Here is a 24,257-nt window from a genome sequence, read left to right as displayed (position 1 = left end):
AACAAACTTAACTTAAACTGTAACTTTCTATTCCCGCCCACGTATTAGGCTTAGGTCAGGTACACGGGGTAGGCGTAGTTAGAAACACCAGTTGAGTACGATTAGTCAAATGTATATGTGTATGTATTCATTTTATTCATTTTAAACCTTCATATGGCTTAGAAACCATATCAATGTTTTTACAGTATTATTTTATACTTCTGCTTTTAATGTATGCACTTTACTTAACCATAAGTATTGCAATAATATCGATCCATTTCTCTTGTATGAGAAAAGAGACTGATCAATAAATAACATCTTTTATTGAACACGCCCGTCTCTTCCTTTTCTCTACAATCTGATGAGACTAAGAATGCACGTACTGACTGAGTAAAATAAATTGCCTTTTGTTCACACGACTCTCGAGATACACTCTTGATTAGGGGAGAGCAAAGTTGTCATGTTCTATGGTTGTCAGAAACTAAATCCCTTCTTGTCTATCCAGGGAGGTTCAACTCCTCCTTGCCTATTCGAGAAAGTTTCTAGTGAACTCTGAGCTAGCTGGCAACCCCAAAACTTTAAGTCTAATATCGACAGTAGTAGACCTAGTTAACATCTGGTCTAGGCCTATACTATTGAAGGTATTATTCCAATGCGCAGAGCCTATTGGGATAATAGGAACTACACTACAAGCCAGTTGGTTTACTTTTTTGGGAGAGCACTTTAAGTCCCCAGAAGGAACAGCGCTTACAGACACGTGCTCTCAGGCTGAAGCAAACAGGTACAAGCAACAGCTGGAGTGGGTCCACTGGTTGCTTGGACCCATGCTCCGATGACCTCCAGATCACCCAAGAAAGAGTCACTACAGCATTGTTGAAAGCAATATCGACGGAGCCCCGGGCCCCAATGGCCTTCCACAGAATTTATTTAAATCAAATGTACCATTTTGGTCGGGTCATTTAACCAACCTTTTTAACTACTCCCTCAGAACCTCAATTATACCGGACTCCTGGCATGGGGCAATAATCCACCCAATTTATAAATCAGGATCCCATTCATCCCCAAATAACTATAGACTAATTGCTCTCTTGGACATTGAGGCCAAGCACTACGCCGGCATTCTCCTGAATGAGTTGAGAGCATGGGTGGACGTGAACAACTTGATCCCAATGACTCAAACAGGCCTTACTGCTAAATCCGGGACGATGACCAACTTATTAACATTGGCCATAATTGTTGACAAAGTTTGCGCCACATCCAGGGCGGTTTTTTGTTGTTTCGTTGATTTTAAAGCCGCCTTCGACCGAGTCCCCAGGGCAGCATTATGGGAAAAGTTAAAGAAATGGGGAATCCCACGAAAACTCCTGGAGGCAATTATTCAGTTACACTCAGATACATGGGTTCAGGTGAAGCTGGGGTCCGGCACACATCTCTCCCGGAAAATCATGACAACCAGGGGTGTCAAGCAGGGTTGTGTGTTGCCCCCGCTTCTCTTTAATCTGTTTATAGCTGATTTGCCGACAGCCTTAGAAGAAACCAACAGTCACCCACCAAAGATGGGTGGAGTTCCCATAAGCAACTTGCTCTACGCTGATGATCTAGTGCTTTTTAGTATCACACGAGTGGGGTTACAAAGGCTCCTAGCTAAATTATACAATTACACCACTGTAAATCAACTAGAGGTTAACCTAAAGAAAACACAAGTGGTTACCTTCGGTAAAAAAAGAAAAGCAGGGGGAGGATGGATGTACAACAACATGAGTATTGCAGTAGGAAGCACATATAAACACCTAGGGGATAACCTTGACTCAAGGGGCAACCTTGCTAAACAACGTAAGGAGATATCAGTTAAAGCTGTGACCCTACAGGTGACCCTCTCAAAGCTCTCAAAAAAGCTGGCCGGCCCAAGCCCAACACCTTTACTTGAGGCAATGAGAGCAAAAATTGGCCCGACACTGGCATATGGCATTGAGACTTTTAAGGGTAAACTAAACAAGATTTTAAACCAACATGTCACCAAAATCTATAAAAAGGTCCTCCGCTTGCCCAAAAGTGCCTCTGCTGCTCAGATTAGGCTAGTACTTGGCTTATTAAACTACGAAGTCTCTAGCACTGGCACGTTTAAAATTTTTTGCCATAAACTGAGACAAGCAGACGTAGGCACACTGGAGTCACTAGTTCGGCTAGACATTATCGAGAAAAACCGAGGGGGCTCGTATGGTCGCCTTTTTAAAGATTCCATCCTAGAACTCTCTGGGGGCGACCTATGGGACCTCAACCCCAGCGTGTCAGTATTTAAAAGCACCGTCAAGAAATGTGTTAGAATGAGTTCTCTCATTACTGATAAAAACCTCCTTGCCAAACGTAGACACGCCTGGGCTATTATGAACTCGTACGGGTGTATAGCTCCCGCATCCTATCTGTCATGCACGTATTCTCTGCACCTAAAACTTAGTTTTATGGCCATCAGACTCGGTGACTGGCAATTTCTAAAAGATCTGCCAGGCTGGCTCCGCATGTCTGATGTACTATGGTGCAGAGAGTGCGAAAGAATGGTTGAAACAATGGAGCATGTGATCTGTCTCTGCCCAACATTTATGCCACTGCGCAGACTCAAATTGAAAGCGGAGTGGAACAGACTGGGAATTCGGTCTTGCAGACAAGCAATTATTGCGGCCCTAAGCCTAGAAAACACAGCTTTAAACATAGGCCTCACAACCTACATTCGCCTTGTATATCGCCTCCTGTCGACAACAACTTAAATCAAATTGCAAGATTTTTAAACTGTTAAAAACTCTTTTTATCTTTGCATTTTCTTACAACCCGTTGCTATTGAACTGTTGCTGCTATTTTTATTCGTATTTACTTTTAATATCTTTAACTATTTGCTAACAGTTGTTTGGTTCACAAGTCCATTATTGCCAATTACTGGTACCACAACTTTCTTCCCTATTAAAGTTAGTTTAATACTATCTGGATTGTTTACAATGGGGAGTTGTATAATGTCTCTGATCTGTACTCACCCGTCGTTGCTTACGTGTTGCTAGTTTTTAGTTTTCTCTTTTTACATTGTGTATTGTTGCTGGTGTTTCTTTTAAGGATGTTATTTTTATATCCAAATAAAGATTATTATTATTATTATTATGACTTGTGTAAAGGAAAGCCCAAGGCACCACAACATGAATTGTGTAAAAGAAAGCCAAGACACCACAACATGACTCATGTAAAGGAAAGCCAAGACACCACAACATGAAGTGTGTAAAGGAAAGTCCAAGATACCACAACATAACTCATGGAAAGCTGAAGACACCACAACATGGCTCGTGTAAATGAAAAGTCCAAGACAACAAAACATGACTCGTGTAAAGGAAAGGACAAGACACCACACCATGACTTGTGGTAAGGAAAATCCAAGACAACACAACATGAATGCTGTAAAGGAAAGATCAAGACCCCATAACATGACTTGTGTAAAGGATATTTCAAGACAAGACAACATGACTTGTGAAAAGGCAAGGCAAGGCACCACAACATGACTTGTGTAAAGGAAAGCCATGGCACCGCAACATGACTCGTGTAAAGGAAAGGCCAAGACACCACACCATGACTTGTGGTAAGGAAAGTCCAAGGCAACACAACATGAATGCTGTAAAGGAAAGATCAAGACCCCATAACATGACTTGTGTAAAGGATATTTCAAGACAAGACAACATGACTTGTGTAAAGGAAAGCAAGACACCACAACATAACTTGTGTAAAGGAAAGTCAAGACACCACAACATGACTAGTGCAAAGGAAAGCCAAGACACCACAACGTGACTCATGAAAAGGCAAGCCAAGGCACCACAACATGACTTGTGTAAAGGAAAGCCATGGCACCACAACATGACTCGTGTAAAGGAAAGCCAAGAAACCACAAAATGTCCTGTGTAAAGGAAAGTAGAAGACACCACAACATGACTTGTGTAAAGGAAAGCTAAGACACCACAACATGACTCATGGAAAGGAAAGATCAAGACACCACAACATGACTCATGGAAAGGAAATTCCAAGACACCTCAAAACGACTTGTGGAAAGAAAAGCCCAAGACACCACAACATGACTTGTGTAAAGGAAAGTCCAAGACACCACAACCCCGACATGTGCTAATTGTAAAGACAAGTGAAGCTGAGGTGTAGGTGTATTTATTAATAAATCTAAACGTTTCTTGACATACCCGTTTCTACATCAGTCATCAGTTTTAGGTTTGCTGTATTTGCCTTTTCTTGGAGGACTTGTAGTAGTTCGTCCTGGTAACCGTTCCTCTTGGCTGTGCCTCTCGAAGCCTTCTCGCCCTAGGCAGAATTACTTGCAGAGACCATAGGCTGACCTTTATGTAAATGGTCAGCTATGTAAGGAAGAGTTACCTGTTGATTTCCTGGTATCAAACATGCAACACTCTTGTCCTGTATTTTATTTGAATAACCTAATACATTCTGGGAATTGTAGTTCCGAGTCACTTCAATTGTAGTAAGACACCTGCGAACACTAGTGCTTTGTAAATGAAAAGTGTGGGACTTAAACATTGCATTCTTGGTGACCTGGATTACTCTGATAAAACTGTCAGTCACTCGGCAGTGGTGTGAACTGGGGGGTGCAGGTGCAACGGACTAGGAACAGTCCACGTGCTGATGTGGGAACAAGGTTGAGGATGCTGAGCAGAGCGCCTCTATGCAGTGACAGCCGGGCTCTGTGACCTCTGATTGAACTCGGGGGGAAAGGGGAAAAGGGTGGCACCCCAGCAGTGGAGGAGGGCAGAGGTGGTCAGAAGATTTAAAACACTCTATTAATCAGGTTATGCTGCAACATATTTTTTGCTCTGCTGGATCACTCCAGATGAGAGGACGAGGTAAGGATGTTAGACTTTTTGTTGTACAAAAGGACTTTTTAATCCTAGTTTCCAAATGTGATGGAATGGTATAACCCTGAGGATATCGCTTTATGTCATTGTGCCTCAGGGTCCATTATCTGGCCCCAAAAATGGATAGCCTAGAGGCAAACTCATTTTGCATGCTTCATTATACATATGCATTCATGTATTTATTTATTCATTTGTTTATATTGGGTGCACAGAAAGACTGTGAGACTCCAAGATCTGTGAGCAAAGTCTGCAACAAAGAAGTAAAGTGCCCACAAAAAGCCTACTCCGTGGACTGAGGATGGGGTTCAGTGGTCCTTCCTCAGTACCGGGGGCATCTACGGGAGCAGATAGATGCCCATTTACTTTGATATTGTCAAATGTGATACCCTCATTCCATTGATGAACATCATTGTCTTCATTTCATTAGTATCGGACACTATCTCTTCCCAATCTCTCAGATTATTAATGTCAGATTCTCCAATCTACACTGTTTTAATGCATACCCTTCCTTTCATGACTTGCTGTGGTGCCCAGATGATTCGCCCCTCAGAGCGCTGGCTACTATTTAACAAGTAATTCTCTCGGTTACTCTTTGATCTTAAATGGTGACGTGGCCTTGAAAACACAGAAGAAAACACGTGTCGGCAGGGCTGCTGAAAATGTAGTTACCAAATATTGTCTGCTACAAGTTGTGAACATGAACAGAATTGACAAAAAACATGTATTAGTTACCCTGACAATGGGCAGCCCATCACAAAAGCTGCCTCGCCCAGAAGGTGGAATTGAACCACTCTGTCGCTAGACAGCTACAGGTTTGAAGCCTGCACCCCAGACCACTGAGGCTCATCCGGGCAAAGAAACAGTGTAGCAAAACGGGTATATATATATCACAAGAATACATACTCTTTTACAGGTAGGGTGTGAGCCAAAATGTGTAATCCGACTAGCTATCAATGTCCACTATTAATTGAAGTTCCGGGCTCAGCTCTATTTTTGATTTGTCTTTATATTCATGCACTGTTTTAGTCAAAAGTTCAGAATATGAACCTTTGATTGTATGCAAAACAGAGACAGGCTTTCTGGGTAAACGAGACTTTCTTATAATGTGGACAAAGTTCAGATAAATCATTGCTAATGTCAGCGTTAACAACAATAGAAGAGGAAAGGCTGTGCTGATTTGAGTTTACAGAACACAGAATAAACAGACATTCTTAAAGCCTTACTCTGTTCTCTCACTCTCTCTGACTCCTTGAACGGAAAGAGCAAGACACCACAACATGATTGTGTAAAGGAAAGCCAAAACGCCACAATATGACTTGAGTAAAGGAAAGCCAAGACACCACAACATGACTTGTGTAAAGGAAAGCCAAAACACCACAACATAATTTGAGTAAAGGAAAGCCAAGACATCGCAACATGACTTGTGTAAAGGAAAGCCAAAACACCACAACATGACTTGAGTAAAGGAAAGCCAAGACACCACAACATGACTTGTGTAAAGGAAAGCCAAAACACTACAATATGACTTGAGTAAAGGAAAGCCAAGACACCACTACATGACTTGTGTAAAGGCAAGCCAAAACACCACAACATGACTTGAGTAAAGGAAAGCCAAGACATCGCAACATGACTTGTGTAAGTGTCCAAGCAAACCTGGTTAAACACTGCTAGCAACATTGAGAGAGTTTGCAGGACGTCTCCTCCCGTTCAAGCCTACATCTTCACTGGCTTGAACAGCCCTACAAACAATACTACAAACACAAAGAGGATGAGATCAGGGAAAACAAGAAAACCTTCGCCAATAATAAAACGGAAGAAACTTAAGCATTCAGAAATAGCTGCGGAGCACCCCCCTTCGAGTCCACAGTCTCTCAAGGCCATACTGAAGGCCTCCCAATCCCTACACAACGAAGGACAACACTCAAACAACACGGGTTTGGCTCCCTTACGTGTTTCATCCTCGAACGGCGTAAATCCCCTCACCCTTCTGGACTTTTTTTAAAAAAGCACCGGGTGGGGCCAAGTTGACCTCTCCTCCTCAATATCTAGAGTCAAATAAGCCTTGTGTGATAGAGCGAGCTGCAGATCTAAATACGTTTCCGCCCCAACTGCAGTCACCAACGACCAATAAATCCACCTTGGTCAAGGACATGTACATCTTTGGCTCCTCACCCTCCAGCCAGAACACCCAGAACACCCAGAACACCTTCCCAGAGGACCCGTCTCGGAGAGCTTCCCAAAACTTACCACTAAGTCTCCAATCAGCTCCGAGTCTGTTCTCCCTTCAACAAGACTTCTACAAGCAAGAGGTTTGCCTTAGACAATCACCACCTTTGACATACATGGGGAGAGACCCTCAAAATGCAATATCAAGTTGCCAACCCTCCCCAAGACTACCTTTGCCCCAATTTGATCCCCCTGAGCAAGAGGTCTGCCCCAGTCCACCGCCTCCTTTGTCTTTAACTTTCAACCCAAGCCCTGAAGCATGGCAACTTCAGCAATTAGTGAAGCCTTTAGTTCTTTTACCACAAACTCACGGAGTACCCAGGGAGGGCCCCCTGTATCACATTCTCATTTAATTTTCGCACAAACACATGCTCAAAAGACTCCTGCATCTAATTTTGAATTGTTCAGCTCCCCCATTCCTCAAGCCCCAAGTCCTCCTGAGGGAAGTGTACATTCGTCAATTCCCCAGCAACAACACTCTTGTGCATCGCCAGTAGAAATAACCGCCCCCCCAAATCCACCCCAAAAAACTGACACCAACGATCAACTGTTAGCGGACCTGTCCATTTTTTTCAAAAATACCCAGAATTGGCCTAACCTTACACCAAAAACAGACTTACAGTCAGATGCCCTTACAAAATTGAGTATTTGGCCCCAACTACTTCTCACCTTTCAATCAACAGTTACTGCTTTGAATTATCACTCGGACAAACTGGACATCCAGGTTGACCTGCTGAACACTTTAGCACTGTTCACAGCAGGGATCGATAATAAATTGGACAAATTAAACAATCTAATTATAGGAGCCCAATCATCTTCCAAATTAGTCCAATCGGTCTGCTGCTGCTCGCCTATTATCGATTCGCTATCCTCGCTTCCGTCCTTCTTATCCACCGTTATAAGCGAGGTTAAGCAATTGAAGGGAGGCAACCAATCTGAAACTTTTCTCAAGCCAAAACAAAATTCCTCAACTATGACCTCCGAACCGCTCAACCCTCCGCACGCCTAATGGCTGTACCACAGTCAAGTGGGGTGGCAGAACCTGTGGCAACTGTCCATCGAGAGGTCCCTGATAGCTCCATGGGCTCACTCTCCATGGCAGTGCTGCCCGCGACCTCGGCCACAAGTACTGATCCACCAAATGGGGACCCGGAACCCATTAGCGCCAATAGGGCAGCAGCGTTTGCCATCCCTGCCACTATCTCCACACTGGACACACTCTCTGCCCCACCCCTCCATATTAGCAAGAGGGAGCGCAAACGCCAGCGCAAACAGAGAAACAGACTAAGATTAAATCAAACAAATGATCTCCCCAAATTATTCCCGTTATTTGTAAACGCTAGTAATAAAAAAGCCCAAAGCGTCCCTCAATTAACTCCCAGGGCATCAATTTCCAGTAAAAGCATACTTAAGGACGATTCAAACCCGAGTGTCTGCCAACAAACTTTGGGCAGTAGACAGGATTGCACCACCACATCTGTAATCGCAGCAGTAACTGAGTCTCAACCCCCCACCGATCCACTAATAGCCAACTCCAGTGACCCAACTCAATCAATGGCTAAAGCCATGACAACACAATTTCAATCTGCCCCTACTTCTAGTTTACCTCAGCAGGCTAACTTAACTATTAGTCCCAGTTTCGTAAAAGTAATCCACAACAATAAATTAATCGAGGCAAACTCAATCATTGGGCCCAGCACTGTAACAGAAGCCCATAACAACAAATCAACTCCATCCTTAAACAACCAGACATTGGGTAGAGGCTTACTAAATTCTCTTCAGTCTCGACTGGGCCCAGACACGGGTTGTCCAACAGTAAAAACTCTTCACCCCAATACAAGCCCTAGCAGTAAGGGGGTCAAAGGCAACACACAGGGTGCTAAAATACTCTTCGCCCCAGAATACATCTCAAAGGGTCGACATGACACCCTTAACAGGTCAAATATAATAAAACTAGCGAACGGAGTTCCGGGCTTTGAGGCGTTTACAACAGAAGACATTGAGTCTATTGAATTCTTGCCACCACGAGGTAATCAACCCTCTGAGGTAACCCTGGTGTCACTTAAATCAGAAACCTGGGCACGAGCATTCACTGAAAATAGTGCAATTTTTCGGGAGTGGGGCATTAAAATCTACCCCCATAACACCCCAGGTTATCCTTTGCAGCTGCTTAAACACCAGGACACCCTGAAAAAAGCCGAAACTATAGAACCAGGAGCCAAACCTAGGCCTTACTCTATTTTAAGAAACCCCCTGGGGACAACGGAGGGGAACCCAATTCCCTTGAACATAATCTTCAACCTGGGCAAAACGAAAGACTGGGGGTGGCTTCTAGCAGCCCTGTCTTGCAACAAAATGGCTTGACCCCGAGAATCTATCCCTTTAAATTCAAATTGTAAGACCTCGGTCCTCCCGACATCCCGAGCTGTGTTACTCGTAAAGCCCCCAATTTCGGGCCGGGATTCCTCATTTACTTTGTGCTCATGGAACATCAGTGGTTTCCACAACAAAAACACCAATTTGGACACACACTCCTTTATATTTGGGCACACAGTAATAGCACTTCAAGAAACATGGGCCACCCAAAACACTCCAGTTACAGGCTTCATTGAATTTTGGAAACCAGCAATTAGAGACCGCCTTTTTGGCCATCCCAAAGGGGGCCTGTCGATCTATGTCTCCGAAAATCTAAAAGGCCCGATTGTGTCTTTAAATTTCGACGAAGACTGGCTACTGAGTGTCAAAATCTATTCGTGGAGTAAACATCGCCCACTCCTGTTGCTTAACATCTACATCAATCCCAGTACCCGCACAAAAAAGAGCCATCTAACCCGTCTAATGAAAATTGTGCGGGCCCTGGCTGCGGATCAACCTCACGCGGACTGTATAATCACAGGGGACTTCAACACCAATCTATTTCAAGGTAATACAGAAGATCGCGAAGGGCTAACCCCATTTTCATTTGCAGAGGTAAAAGAACAGTCTAAACCACCAAACCAAGGCTACTGGGTCTGGGAGAACTCTGCGTGCTGCAACTCCACAGCGCAGGATTTCTGGTAATAAATGGAAGATCCAAAAATTACACTCCTCCAAATTGGCCTTGGACGAACGGCCGCAAGCACTCGTATTTAGATTATACCATCTGCAACTCGGCTTTGCTGAAACATCTGGGCAACTTTAGCATCCACCCGCGAACTGAAAGCGATCATCGACCTCAGTCCGTAATCCTTAAAATAAATCCAGAGTTCCACAAAACCGCTCCAAACTCATTCACAGGAATGCACTGTGACAATTTGAAACGCCTAAGATGGAGCGACGACATAATACCCCTCATCAAGGAGGCAAGCCAGGCTTTTATTTCAGACTGTTCTGACCCGGGGTTTTCTTCAGCCGCGGCATGGTCGACGCTCTGCGCACAACTGATATCCCTTTTCCCAATCAAACACCACTATCAGATGGACTCGGCTAGTCGCCAGCATTCAATCTCACGAGAAACAAGGGCGCTAAAGACATCTAGGAACAGCGCCCTGCGGTCTCTAATGAAATCTCCGGGAGATGTCGAGCACCTTAAGGTGTATAAATCTGCACAAAAACTGTTCAGGCAGGCAGTACAGAAAGAAAAGCAACTTCAAGAAAATGAATTCTGGTGCAAATTACTATGGGAAAGCAAAAACTGCAACGCTAGAAAATTCTGGGCCTTAATTAATCGTCAAAACTCCAGCAAGTGCAGCTTTGGGTCAGCTAACATTCAAGAAGCCAGTTGGTTTACTTTTTTGGGAGAGCACTTTAAGTCCCCAGAAGGAACAGCGCTTACAAACACGTGCTCTCAGGCTGAAGCAAACAGGTACAAGCAACAGCTGGAGTGGGTCCACTGGTTGCTTGGACCCATGCTCCGATGACCTCCAGATCACCCAAGAAAGAGTCACTACAGCATTGTTGAAAGCAATATCGACGGAGCCCCGGGCCCCAATGGCCTTCCACAGAATTTATTTAAATCAAATGTACCATTTTGGTCGGGTCATTTAACCAACCTTTTTAACTACTCCCTCAGAACCTCAATTATACCGGACTCCTGGCATGGGGCAATAATCCACCCAATTTATAAATCAGGATCCCATTCATCCCCAAATAACTATAGACTAATTGCTCTCTTGGACATTGAGGCCAAGCACTACGCCGGCATTCTCCTGAATGAGTTGAGAGCATGGGTGGACGTGAACAACTTGATCCCAATGACTCAAACAGGCTTTACTGCTAAATCCGGGACGATGACCAACTTATTAACATTGGCCATAATTGTTGACAAAGTTTGCGCCACATCCAGGGCGGTTTTTTGTTGTTTCGTTGATTTTAAAGCCGCCTTCGACCGGGTCCCCAGGGCAGCATTATGGGAAAAGTTAAAGAAATGGGGAATCCCACGAAAACTCCTGGAGGCAAATATTCAGTTACACTCAGATACATGGGTTCAGGTGAAGCTGGGGTCCCGCACACATCTCTCCCGGAAAATCATGACAACCAGGGGTGTCAAGCAGGGTTGTGTGTTGGCCCCGCTTCTCTTTAATCTGTTTATAGCTGATTTGCCGACAGCCTTAGAAGAAACCAACAGTCACCCACCAAAGATGGGTGGAGTTCCCATAAGCAACTTGCTCTACGCTGATGATCTAGTGCTTTTTAGTATCACACGAGTGGGGTTACAAAGGCTCCTAGCTAAATTATACAATTACACCACTGTAAATCAACTAGAGGTTAACCTAAAGAAAACACAAGTGGTTACCTTCGGTAAAAAAAGAAAAGCAGGGGGAGGATGGATGTACAACAACATGAGTATTGCAGTAGGAAGCACATATAAACACCTAGGGGTTAACCTTGACTCAAGGGGCAACCTTGCTAAACAACGTAAGGAGATATCAGTTAAAGCTGTGACCCTACAGGTGACCCTCTCAAAGCTCTCAAAAAAGCTGGCCGGCCCAAGCCCAACACCTTTACTTGAGGCAATGAGAGCAAAAATTGGCCCGACACTGGCATATGGCATTGAGACTTTTAAGGGTAAACTAAACAAGATTTTAAACCAACATGTCACCAAAATCTATAAAAAGGTCCTCCGCTTGCCCAAAAGTGCCTCTGCTGCTCAGATTAGGCTAGAACTTGGCTTATTAAACTACGAAGTCTCTAGCACTGGCACGTTTTAAAATTTTTGCCATAAACTGAGACAAGCAGACGTAGGCACACTGGAGTCACTAGTTCGGCTAGACATCATCGAGAAAAACCCAGGGGGCTCGTATGGTCGCCTTTTTAAAGATTCCATCCTAGAACTCTCTGGGGGCGACCTATGGGACCTCAACCCCAGCGTGTCAGTATTTAAAAGCACCGTCAAGAAATGTGTTAGAATGAGTTCTCTCATTACTGATAAAAACCTCCTTGCCAAACGTAGACACGCCTGGGCTATTATGAACTCGTACGGGTGTATAGCTCCCGCATCCTATCTGTCATGCACGTATTCTCTGCACCTAAAACTTAGTTTCATGGCCATCAGACTCGGTGACTGGCAATTTCTAAAAGATCTGCCAGGCTGGCGCCGCATGTCTGATGTACTATGGTGCAGAGGGTGCGGAAGAACGGTTGAAACAATGGAGCATGTGATCTGTCTCTGCCCAGCATTTATGTCACTGCGCGGACTCAAATTGAAAGCGGAGTGGAACAGACTGGGAATTCGGTCTTGCAGACAAGCAATTATTGCGGCCCTAAGCCTAGAAAACACAGCTTTAAACATAGGCCTCACATCCTACATTCGCCTTGTATATCGCCTCCTGTCGACAACAACTTAAATAAAATTGCAAGATTTTTAAACTGTTAAAAACTCTTTTTATCTTTGCATTTTCTTACAACCCGTTGCTATTGAACTGTTGCTGCTATTTTTGTTCGTATTTACTTTTAATATCTGTAACTATTTGCTAACAGTTGTTTGGTTCACAAGTCCATTATTGCCAATTACTGGTACCGCAACTTTCTTCCCTATTAAAGTTAGTTTAATACTATCTGGATTGTTTACAATGGGGAGTTGTATAATGTCTCTGACCTGTACTCACCCGTCGTTGCTTACGTGTTGCTAGTTTTTAGTTTTCTCTTTTTACATTGTGTATCGTTGCTGGTGTTTCTTTTAAGGATGTTATTTTTATATCCAAATAAAGATTATTATTATTATTATTATGACTTGTGTAAAGGAAAGCCCAAGGCACCACAACATGAATTGTGTAAAAGAAAGCCAAGACACCACAACATGACTCATGTAAAGGAAAGCCAAGACACCACAACATGAAGTGTGTAAAGGAAAGTCCAAGATACCACAACATAACTCATGGAAAGCTGAAGACACCACAACATGGCTCGTGTAAATGAAAAGTCCAAGACAACAAAACATGACTCGTGTAAAGGAAAGGCCAAGACACCACACCATGACTTGTGGTAAGGAAAGTCCAAGACAACACAACATGAATGCTGTAAAGGAAAGATCAAGACCCCATAACATGACTAGTGTAAAGGATATTTCAAGACAAGACAACATGACTTGTGAAAAGGCAAGGCAAGGCACCACAACATGACTTGTGTAAAGGAAAGCCATGGCACCGCAACATGACTCGTGTAAAGGAAAGCCAACAAACCACAAAATGTCTTGTGTAAAGGAAAGTAGAAGACACCACAACATGACTTGTGTAAAGGAAAGCCAAGACACAACAACATGACTCATGGAAAGGAAAGTCCAAGACACCACAACATGACTCATGGAAAGGAAATTCCAAGACACCTCAAAACGACTTGTGGAAAGAAAAACCCAAGACACCACAACATGACTTGTGCAAAGGAAAGTCCAAGACACCACAACCCCGACATGTGCTAATTGTAAAGACAAGTGAAGCTGAGGTGTAGGTGTATTTATTAATAAATCTAAACGTTTCTTGACATACCCGTTTCTACATCAGTCATCAGTTTTAGGTTTGCTGTATTTGCCTTTTCTTGGAGGATTTGTAGTAGTTCCTCCTGGTAACCGTTCCTCTTGGCTGTGCCTCTCGAAGCCTTCTCGCCCTAGGCAGAATTACTTGCAGAGTCACTTCAATTGTAGTAAGACACCTGCGAACACTAGTGCTTTGTAAATGAAAAGTGTGGGACTTAAACATTGCATTCTTGGTGACCTGGATTACTCTGATAAAACTGTCAGTCACTCGGCAGTGGTGTGAACTGGGGGGTGCAGGTGCAACGGACTAGGAACAGGCCACGTGCTGATGTGGGAACAAGGTTGAGGATGCTGAGCAGAGCGCCTCTATGCAGTGACAGCCGGGCTCTGTGACCTCTGATTGAACTCGGGGGAAAGGGGAAAAGGGTGGCACCCCAGCAGTGGAGGAGGGCAGAGGCGGTCAGAAGATTTAAAACACTCTATTAATCAGGTTATGCTGCAACATATTTTTTGCTCTGCTGGATCACTCCAGATGAGAGGACGAGGTAAGGATGTTAGACTTTTTGTTGTACAAAAGGACTTTTTAATCCTAGTTTCCAAATGTGATGGAATGGTATAACCCTGAGGATATCGCTCTATGTCGTTGTGCCTCAGGGTCCATTATCTGGCCCCAAAAATGGATAGCCTAGAGGCAAACTAATTTTGCATGCTTCATTATACATATGCATTCATGTATTTATTTATTCATTTGTTTATATTGGGTGCACAGAAAGACTGTGAGACTCCAAGATCTGTGAGCAAAGTCTGCAACAAAGAAGTAAAGTGCTCACAAAAAGCCTACTCCGTGGACTGAGGATGGGGTTCAGTGGTCCTTCCTCAGTACCGGGGGCATCTACGGGAGCAGATAGATGACCATTTACTTTGATATTGTCAAATGTGATACCCTCATTCCATTGATGAACATCACTGCCTTCATTTCATTAGTATCGGACACTATCTCTTCCCAATCTCTCAGATTCTTAATGTCAGATTCTCCAATCTACACTGTGTTTAATGCATACCCTTCCTTTCATGACTTGCTGTGGTGCCCAGATGATTCGCCCCTCAGAGCGCTGGCTACTATTTAACAAGTAATTCTCTCGGTTACTCTTTGATCTTAAATGGTGACGTGGCCTTGAAAGCACAGAAGAAAACACGTGTCGGCAGGGCTGCAGAAAATGTAGTTACCAAATATTGTCTGCTACAAGTTGTGAACATAAACAGAATTGACAAAAACATGTATTAGTTACCCTGACAATGGGCAGCCCATCACAAAAGCTGCCTCGCCCAGAAGGTGGAATTGAACCACTCTGTCGCTAGACAGCTACAGGTTTGAAGCCTGCACCCCAGACCACTGAGGTTCATCCATGAAAAGAAATAGTGTAGCAAAACAGGTATATATATCACAAGAATACATACTCTTTTACAGGTAGGGTTTGAGCCAAAATGTGTAATCCGCCTAGCTATCAATGTCCACTATTTATTGAAGTTCTGGGCTCAGCTCTATTTTTGATTTGTCTTTATTTTCATGCACTGTTTTAGTCAAAAGTTCAGAATATGAACCTTTGATTATATGCAAAACAAAGACAGGCTTTCTGGGTAAGCAAGACTTTCTTATAATGTGGACAAAGTTCAGATAAATCATTGCTAATGTCAGCGTTAACAACAATAGAAGAGGAAAGGCCGTGCTGATTTGAGTTTACAGAACACAGAATAAACAGACATTCTTAAAGCCTTACTCTGTTCTCTCATTCTCTCTGACTCCTTGAACGGAAAGAGCAAGACACCACAACATGATTGTGTAAAGGAAAGCCAAAACACCACAATATGACTTGAGTAAAGGAAAGCCAAGACACCACAACATCACTTGTGTAAAGGAAAGCCAAAACACCACAACATGACTTGAGTAAAGGAAAGCCAAGACATCGCAACATGACTTGTGTAAAGGAAAGCCAAAACACCACAACATGACTTGAGTAAAGGAAAGCCAAGACACCACAACATGACTTGTGTAAAGGAAAGCCAAAACACTACAATATGACTTGAGTAAAGGAAAGCCAAGACACCACTACATGACTTGTGTAAAGGAAAGCCAAAACACCACAACATGATTTGAGTAAAGGAAAGCCAAGACATCGCAACATGACTTGTGTAAAGGAAAGCCCAAGGCACCACAACATGAATTGTGTAAAAGAAAGCCAAGACACCACAACATGAATTGTGTAAACGAAAGCTAAGACACCACAACATGAATTGTGTAAAAGGAAGATCAAGAAAACACAACATGACTCATGTAAAGGAAAGCCAAGACACCACAACATGAAGTGTGTAAAGGAAAGTCCAAGATACCACAACATAACTCATGGAAAGCTGAAGACACCACAACATGGCTCGTGTAAATGAAAAGTCCAAGACAACAAAACATGACTTGTGTAAAGGAAAGGCCAAGACACCACACCATGACTTGTGGTAAGGAAAGTCCAAGACAACACAACATGAATGCTGTAAAGGAAAGATCAAGACCCCATAACATGACTTGTGTAAAGGATATTTCAAGACAAGACAACATGACTTGTGTAAAGGAAAGCCAAGACACCACAACATGACTTGTGTAATGGAAAGTCAAGACACCACAACATGACTAGTGTAAAGGAAAGCCAAGACGCCACAACGTGACTCATGAAAAGGCAAGGCAAGGCACCACAACATGACTCGTGTAAAGGAAAGCCAAGAAACCACAAAATGTCTTGTGTAAAGGAAAGTAGAAGAAACCACAACATTACTTGTGTAAAGGAAAGCCAAGGCACCACAACATGACTCATGGAAAGGAAAGTCCAAGACACCACAACATGACTCATGTAAAGGAAATTCCAAGACACCTCAAAACGACTTGTGGAAAGAAAAGCCCAAGACACCACAACATGACTTGTGTAAAGGAAAGTCCAAGACACCACAACCCCGACATGTGCTAATTGTAAAGACAAGTGAAGCTGAGGTGTAGGTGTATTTATTAATAAATCTAAACGTTTCTTGACATACCAGTTTCTACATCAGTCATCAGTTTTAGGTTTGCTGTATTTGCCTTTTCTTGGGGAATTTGTAGTAGTTCCTCCTGGTAACCGTTCCTCTTGGCTGTGCCTCTCGAAGCCTTCTCGCCCTAGGCAGAATTACTTGCAGAGACCATAGGCTGACCTTTATGTAAATGGTCAGCTATGTAAGGAAGAGTTACCTGGGGATTTCATGGTATCAAAAATGCAACACTCTTGTCCTGTATTTTATTTGAATAACCTAATACATTCTGGGAATTGTAGTTCCGAGTCACTTCAATTGTAGTAAGACACCTGCGAACACTAGTGCTTTGTAAATGAAAAGTGTGGGACTTAAACATTGCATTCTTGGTGACCTGGATTACTCTGATAAAACTGTCAGTCACTCGGCAGTGGTGTGAACTGGGGGAAGCAGGTGCAACGGACTAGGAACAGGCCACGTGCTGATGTGGGAACAAGGTTGAGGATGCTGAGCAGAGCGCCTCTATGCAGTGACAGCCGGGCTCTGTGACCTCTGATTGAACTCGGGGGGAAAGGGGAAAAGGGTGGCACCCCAGCAGTGGAGGAGGGTAGAGGCAGTCAGAAGATTTAAAACACTCTATTAACCAGGTTATGCTGCAACATATTTTTTGCTCTTCTGGATCACTCCAGATGAGAGGACGAGGTAAGGATGTTAGATTGTTTGTTGTACAAAAGGCTTTTTAATCCTACTTTCCAAATGTGATGGAATGGTATAACCCTGAGGATATCGCTTTATGTCGTTGTGCCTCAGGGTCCATTATCTGGCCCCAAAAATGGATAGCCTAGAGGCAAGCTCATTTTGCATGCTTCATTATACATATGCATTCATGTATTTATTTATTCATTTGTTTATATTGGGTGCACAGAAAGACTGTGAGACTCCAAGATCTGTGAGCAAAGTCTGCAACAAAGAAGTAAAGTGCCCACAAAAAGCCTACTCTGTGGACTGAGGATGGGGTTCAGTGGTCCTTCCTCAGTACCGGGGGCATCTACGGGAGCAGATAGATGACCATTTACTTTGATATTGTCAAATGTGATACCCTCATTCCATTGATGAACATCACTCCCTTCATTTCATTAGTATCGGACACTATCTCTTCCCAATCTCTCAGAGTATTAATGTCAGATTCTCCAATCTACACTGTGTTTAATGCATACCCTTCCTTTCATGACTTGCTGGGGTGCCCAGATGAATCGCCCCTCAGAGCGCTGGCTACTATTTAACAAGTAATTCTCTTGGTTACTCTTTGATCTTAAATGGTGACGTGGCCTTGAAAACACAGAAGAAAACACGTGTGGGCAGGGCTGCTGAAAATGTAGTTACCAAATATTGTCTGCTACAAGTTGTGAACATTAACAGAATTGACAAAAAAACATGTATTAGTTACCCTGATAATGGGCAGCCCATCACAAAAGCTGCCTCGCCTAGAAGGTGCAATTGAACCACTTTGTCGCTAGACAGCTACAGGTTTGAAGCCTGCACCCCAGACCACTAAGGTTCATCCGGGCATAGAAACAGTGTAGCAAAACATGTATATATATCACAAGAATACATACTCTTTTACAGGTAGGGTGTGAGCCAAAATGTGTAATCCGCCTAGCTATCAATGTCCACTATTTATTGAAGTTCTGGGCTCAGCTCTATTTTTGATTTGTCTTTATTTTCATGCACTGTTTTAGTCAAAAGTTCAGAATATGAACCTTTGATTGTATGCAAAACCGAGACATGCTTTCTGGGTAAACGAGCCTTGCTGCCAGGCTTTCTTATAATGTGGACAAAGTTCAGATAAATCATTGCTAATGTCAGCGTTAACAACAATAGAAGAGGAAAGGCCGTGCTGATTTGAGTTTACAGAACACAGAATAAACAGACATTCTTAATGCCTTACTCTGTTCTCTCTCTCTCTCTGACTCCTTGAACGGAAAGAGCAAGACACCATAACATGATTGTGTAAAGGAAAGTCAAAACACCACAATATGACTTGAGTAAATGAAAGCCAAAGACACCACAACATGGCTCGTGTAAATGAAAAGTCCAAGACAACAAAACATGACTCGTGTAAAGGAAAGGCCAAGACACCACACCATGACTTGTGGTAAGGAAAGTCCAAGACAACACAACATGAATGCTGTAAAGGAAAGACCAATGTAGTATGTTTATCTAGGGACCTGTATCGATACTCCTATTTCTGACCCTTGTCCGGTTATTGTTCACTAATGTCCATACAACGGCACAGAAACCCGTTTTCATATTAAGTCATAGCGCATGCTGTCACATTAGGCAAGCACTATTCATCCAGCCCCCTAGAAAGCACACCGAGTTCTATAAACAAACCAAGCCTCCAGCAGACCTGGGAAATCCCCCGCTGCCATTGTTTTGATTTCGTTCGAGAACTCCTGTAAAGAATGTAAGAACGAACAGTTCTTAATGTCATCCTTACTGACGTCATATGTCCATCCTGACGTCAAACTCGGCACCTTTCAGGTATAAATATACCGACGCTGCCCTAAGCAAACACACGGTGGTGATGAGCCTGGAGCAGCGACTACTTGCCGGAGAGCCCAGCTGATGTGAGAGCCCACGGACGCTGCCCCTCCCTTTTTGACGCGCTGAGGAAGACGCTGCCTTTCCTCTTGCCGAGGAATCCAGCCTCCAGCGTTTCCAGCTTGCCCTCGCGGGTAACTGGGATACCGAGTCCTGAGAACGAGATACCAGCCCTCCTGCCTTCTAAATCCCAGGTACTGAACTGACTAACCCCTTACAGAGAATTCTTGAGTCAGATTCTTGGCAAAACAAACTTAACTTAAACTGCTACTTACTTACTCCCTCCCATGTATTAGGCTTAGGTCAGGTACACCGGGGTAGGCGTAGTTAGAAGCACCAGTTGAGTACGATTAGTCAATGTATATATGTATGTATATCTTTTATCCATTTTAAAGTATCATATGGCTAAGAAACCATATCAATGCTTTTACAGTATTATTTTATAATCCTGCTTTTACTGTATGCACTTTACTTAACCTTAAGTATTGTAATTGTAGCGATTCATTTCTCTTGTATGAGAAAAGAGATGGATCAATAAATAACACCTTTTTATTGAACACGCCGTCTCTCCTTTTCTCTACAATCTGGTGAAACTAAGTATGCACGTACTAACTGAGTAAAATAACTGTCTTTTGTTTTCACACGACTCTAGAGATATACTCTTGATTAGGGAGATCAAAGTTGTCATGTTCTATGGTTGTCAGAAACTAAATCCCTTCTTGTCTATCCAGGGAGGTTAAACTCCTCCTTGCCTATTCGAGAAAGTTTCTAGTGAACTCTGAGCTAGCTGGCACACAAAACTTAAGTCTAATATCGTCAGTAGAAGAGCTAGTTAACCTCTGTCCTACGTCTATACTATTGAAGATATTATTCCAATGCGCAGAGCCTATTGGGATAAAAGGAACTACACTACACCAAGACCCCATAACATGACTTGTGTAAAGGATAGTTCAAGACAACACAACATGACTTGTGTAAAGGAAAGCCAAGACACCACAACATGACTTGTGTAAAGGAAAGTCAAGACACCACAACATGACTAGTGTAAAGGAAAGCAAAGACACCACAACGTGACTCATGAAAAGGCAAGCCAAGGCACCACAACATGACTTGTGTAAAGGAAAGCCATGGCACCACAACATAACTCGTGTAAAGGAAAGCCAAGACACCACAAAATGTCTTGTGTAAAGGAAAGTAGAAGACACCACAACATGACTTGTGTAAAGGAAAGCCAAGACACCACAACATGACTCATGGAAAGGAAAGTCCAAGACACCACAACATGACTCATGGAAAGGAAATTCTAAGACACCTCAAAACGACTTGTGGAAAGAAAAGCCCAAGACACCACAACATGACTTGTGTAAAGGAAAGTCCAAGACACCACAACCCCGACATGTGCTAATTGTAAAGACAAGTGAAGCTGAGGTGTAGGTGTATTTATTAATAAATCTAAACGTTTCTTGACATACCCGTTTCTACATCAGTCATCAGTTTTAGGTTTGCTGTATTTGCCTTTTCTTGGAGGATTTGTAGTAGTTCCTCCTGGTAACCGTTCCTCTTGGCTGTGCCTCTCAAAGCCTTCTCGCCCTAGGCAGAATTACTTGCAGAGACCATAGGCTGACCTTTATGTAAATGGTCAGCTATGTAAGGAAGAGTTACCTGGTGATTTCATGGTATCAAACATGCAACACTCTTGTCCTGTATTTTATTTGAATAACCTAATACATTCTGGGAATTGTAGTTCCGAGTCACTTCAATTGTAGTAAGACAACTGCGAACACTAGTGCTTTGTAAATGAAAAATGTGGGACTTAAACATTGCATTCTTGGTGACCTGGATTACTCTGATAAAACTGTCAGTCACTCGGCAGTGGTGTGAACTGGGGGGTGCAGGTGCAACGGACTAGGAACAGGCCACGTGCTGATGTGGGAACAAGGTTGAGGATGCTGAGCAGAGCGCCTCTATGCAGTGACAGCCGGGCTCTGTGACCTCTGATTGAACTCGGAGGGAAAGGGGAAAGGGGTGGCACCCCAGCAGTGGAGGAGGGCAGAGGCGGTCAGAACATTTAAAACACTCTATTAATCAGGTTATGCTGCAACATATTTTTTGCTCTGCTGGATCACTCCAGATGAGAGGACGAGGTAAGGATGTTAGATTGTTTGTTGTACAAAAGGCTTTTTAATCCTACTTTCCAAATGTGATGGAATGGTATAACCCTGAGGATATCGCTTTATGTCATTGTGCCTCAGGGTCCATTATCTGGCCCCAAAAATGGATAGCCTAGAGGCAAGCTCATTTTGCATGCTTCATTATACATATGCATTCATGTATTTATTTATTCATTTGTTTATATTGGGTGCACAGAAAGACTGTGAGACTCCAAGATCTGTGAGCAAAGTCTGCAACAAAGAAGTAAAGTGCCCACAAAAAGCCTACTCTGTGGACTGAGGATGGGGTTCAGTGGTCCTTCCTCAGTACCGGGGGCATCTACGGGAGCAGATAGATGACCATTTACTTTGATATTGTCAAATGTGATACCCTCATTCCATTGATGAACATCACTGCCTTCATTTCATTAGTATCGGACACTATCTCTTCCCAATCTCTCAGAGTATTAATGTCAGATTCTCCAATCTACACTGTGTTTAATGCATACCCTTCATTTCATGACTTGCTGGGGTGCCCAGATGAATCGCCCCTCAGAGCGCTGGCTACTATTTAACAAGTAATTCTCTTGGTTACTCTTTGATCTTAAATGGTGACGTGGCCTTGAAAACACAGAAGAAAACACGTGTCGGGAGGGCTGCTGAAAATGTAGTTACCAAATATTGTCTGCTACAAGTTGTAAACATGAACAGAATTGACAAAAATACATGTATTAGTTACCCTGATAATGGGCAGCCCATCACAAAAGCTGCCTCGCCCAGAAGGTGCAATTGAACCACTCTGTCGCTAGACAGCTACAGGTTTGAAGCCTGCACCCCAGACCACTAAGGTTCATCCGGGCAAAGAAACAGTGTAGCAAAACAGGTATATATATCACAAGAATACATACTCTTTTACAGGTAGGGTGTGAGCCAAAATGTGTAATCCGCCTAGCTATCAATGTCCACTATTTATTGAAGTTCTGGGCTCAGCTCTATTTTTGATTTGTCTTTATTTTCACGCACTGTTTTAGTCAAAAGTTCAGAATATGAACCTTTGATTGTATGCAAAACAGAGACAGGCTTTCTGGGTAAACGAGACTTGCTGCCAGACTTTCTTATAATGTGGACAAAGTTCAGATAAATCATTGCTAATGTCAGCGTTAACAACAATAGAAGAGGAAAGGCCGTGCTGATTTGAGTTTACAGAACACTGAAAAAACAGACATTCTTAAAGCCTTACTCTGTTCTCTCTCTCTATCTGACTCCTTGAACGGAAAGAGCAAGACACCACAACATGATTGTGTAAAGGAAAGCCAAAACACCACAATATGACTTGAGTAACGGACAGCCAAGACACCACAACATGACTTGAGTATAAGAAAGCCAAGACACCACAACATGACTTGTGTAAAGGAAAGCCAAAACACTACAACATGACTTGAGTAAAGGAAAGCCAAGACACCACAACATGACTTGTGTAAAGGAAAGCCAAAACGCCACAACATGACTTGAGTAAAGGAAAGCCAAGACTTCGCAACATCACTTGTGTAAAGGAAAGCCCAAGGCACCACAACATGAATTGTGTAAAAGAAAGCCAAGACACCACAACATAAATTGTGTAAACGCAAGCCAAGACACCACAACATGACTTGAGTAAAGGAAAGCCAAGACATCGCAATATGACTTGTGTAAAGGAAAGCCCAAGGCACCACAACATGAATTGTGTAAAAGAAAGCCAAGACACCACAACATGAATTGTGTAAACGAAAGCCAAGACACCACAACATGAATTGTGTAAAAGAAAGCCAAGACACCACAACATAAATTGTGTAAACGAAAGCCAAGACACCACAACATGACTTGAGTAAAGGAAAGCCAAGACATCGCAATATGACTTGTGTAAAGGAAAGCCCAAGGCACCACAACATGAATTGTGTAAAAGAAAGCCAAGACACCACAACATGACTCATGTAAAGGAAAGCCAAGACAGCACAACATGGCTCGTGTAAATGAAAAGTCCAAGACAACAAAACATGACTCGTGTAAAGGAAAGGCCAAGACACCACACCATGACTTGTCGTAAGGAAAGTCCAAGACAACACAACATGAATGCTGTAAAGGAAGGATCAAGACCCCATAACATGACTTTTGTAAAGGAAAGCCAAGACACCACAACATGACTTGTGTAAAGGAAAGCCAAAACACTACAACATGACTTGAGTAAAGGAAAGCCAAGACACCACAATATGACTTGTGTAAAGGAAAGCCAAAACACCACAACATGACTTGAGTAAAGGAAAGCCAAGACATCGCAACATGACTTGTGTACAGGAAAGCCCAAGGCACCACAACATGAATCGTGTAAAAGAAAGCCAAGGCACCACAACATGAATTGTGTAA

At 43.1% G+C, this 24,257-nt stretch overlaps 4 non-coding genes across 4 annotated transcripts; all 4 read right to left on the bottom strand.

Annotated features, from left to right (window-relative positions):
* Positions 1–5,646: 5,646 nt before the first annotated feature.
* Positions 5,647–5,733, bottom strand: TRNASTOP-UCA (transfer RNA opal suppressor (anticodon UCA)). The gene has a single exon. It is a non-coding gene; the product is annotated as a tRNA-Sec (tRNA).
* Positions 5,734–15,378: 9,645 nt separating this feature from the next.
* TRNASTOP-UCA (transfer RNA opal suppressor (anticodon UCA)) lies at positions 15,379–15,465 on the bottom strand. The gene has a single exon. It is a non-coding gene; the product is annotated as a tRNA-Sec (tRNA).
* A 3,119-nt stretch (positions 15,466–18,584) lies between these two features.
* TRNASTOP-UCA (transfer RNA opal suppressor (anticodon UCA)) lies at positions 18,585–18,671 on the bottom strand. Its single transcript has one exon. It is a non-coding gene; the product is annotated as a tRNA-Sec (tRNA).
* Positions 18,672–22,630: 3,959 nt separating this feature from the next.
* TRNASTOP-UCA (transfer RNA opal suppressor (anticodon UCA)) lies at positions 22,631–22,717 on the bottom strand. Its single transcript has one exon. It is a non-coding gene; the product is annotated as a tRNA-Sec (tRNA).
* Between the last annotated feature and the right edge of the window lie 1,540 nt (positions 22,718–24,257).

This window comes from Lissotriton helveticus, chromosome 5_1 (assembly GCF_964261635.1).
Source record: "Lissotriton helveticus chromosome 5_1, aLisHel1.1, whole genome shotgun sequence".
Classification (NCBI taxonomy): Eukaryota; Metazoa; Chordata; class Amphibia; order Caudata; family Salamandridae; genus Lissotriton; species Lissotriton helveticus.
This window is presented reverse-complemented; position numbering and strand designations above follow the sequence as displayed.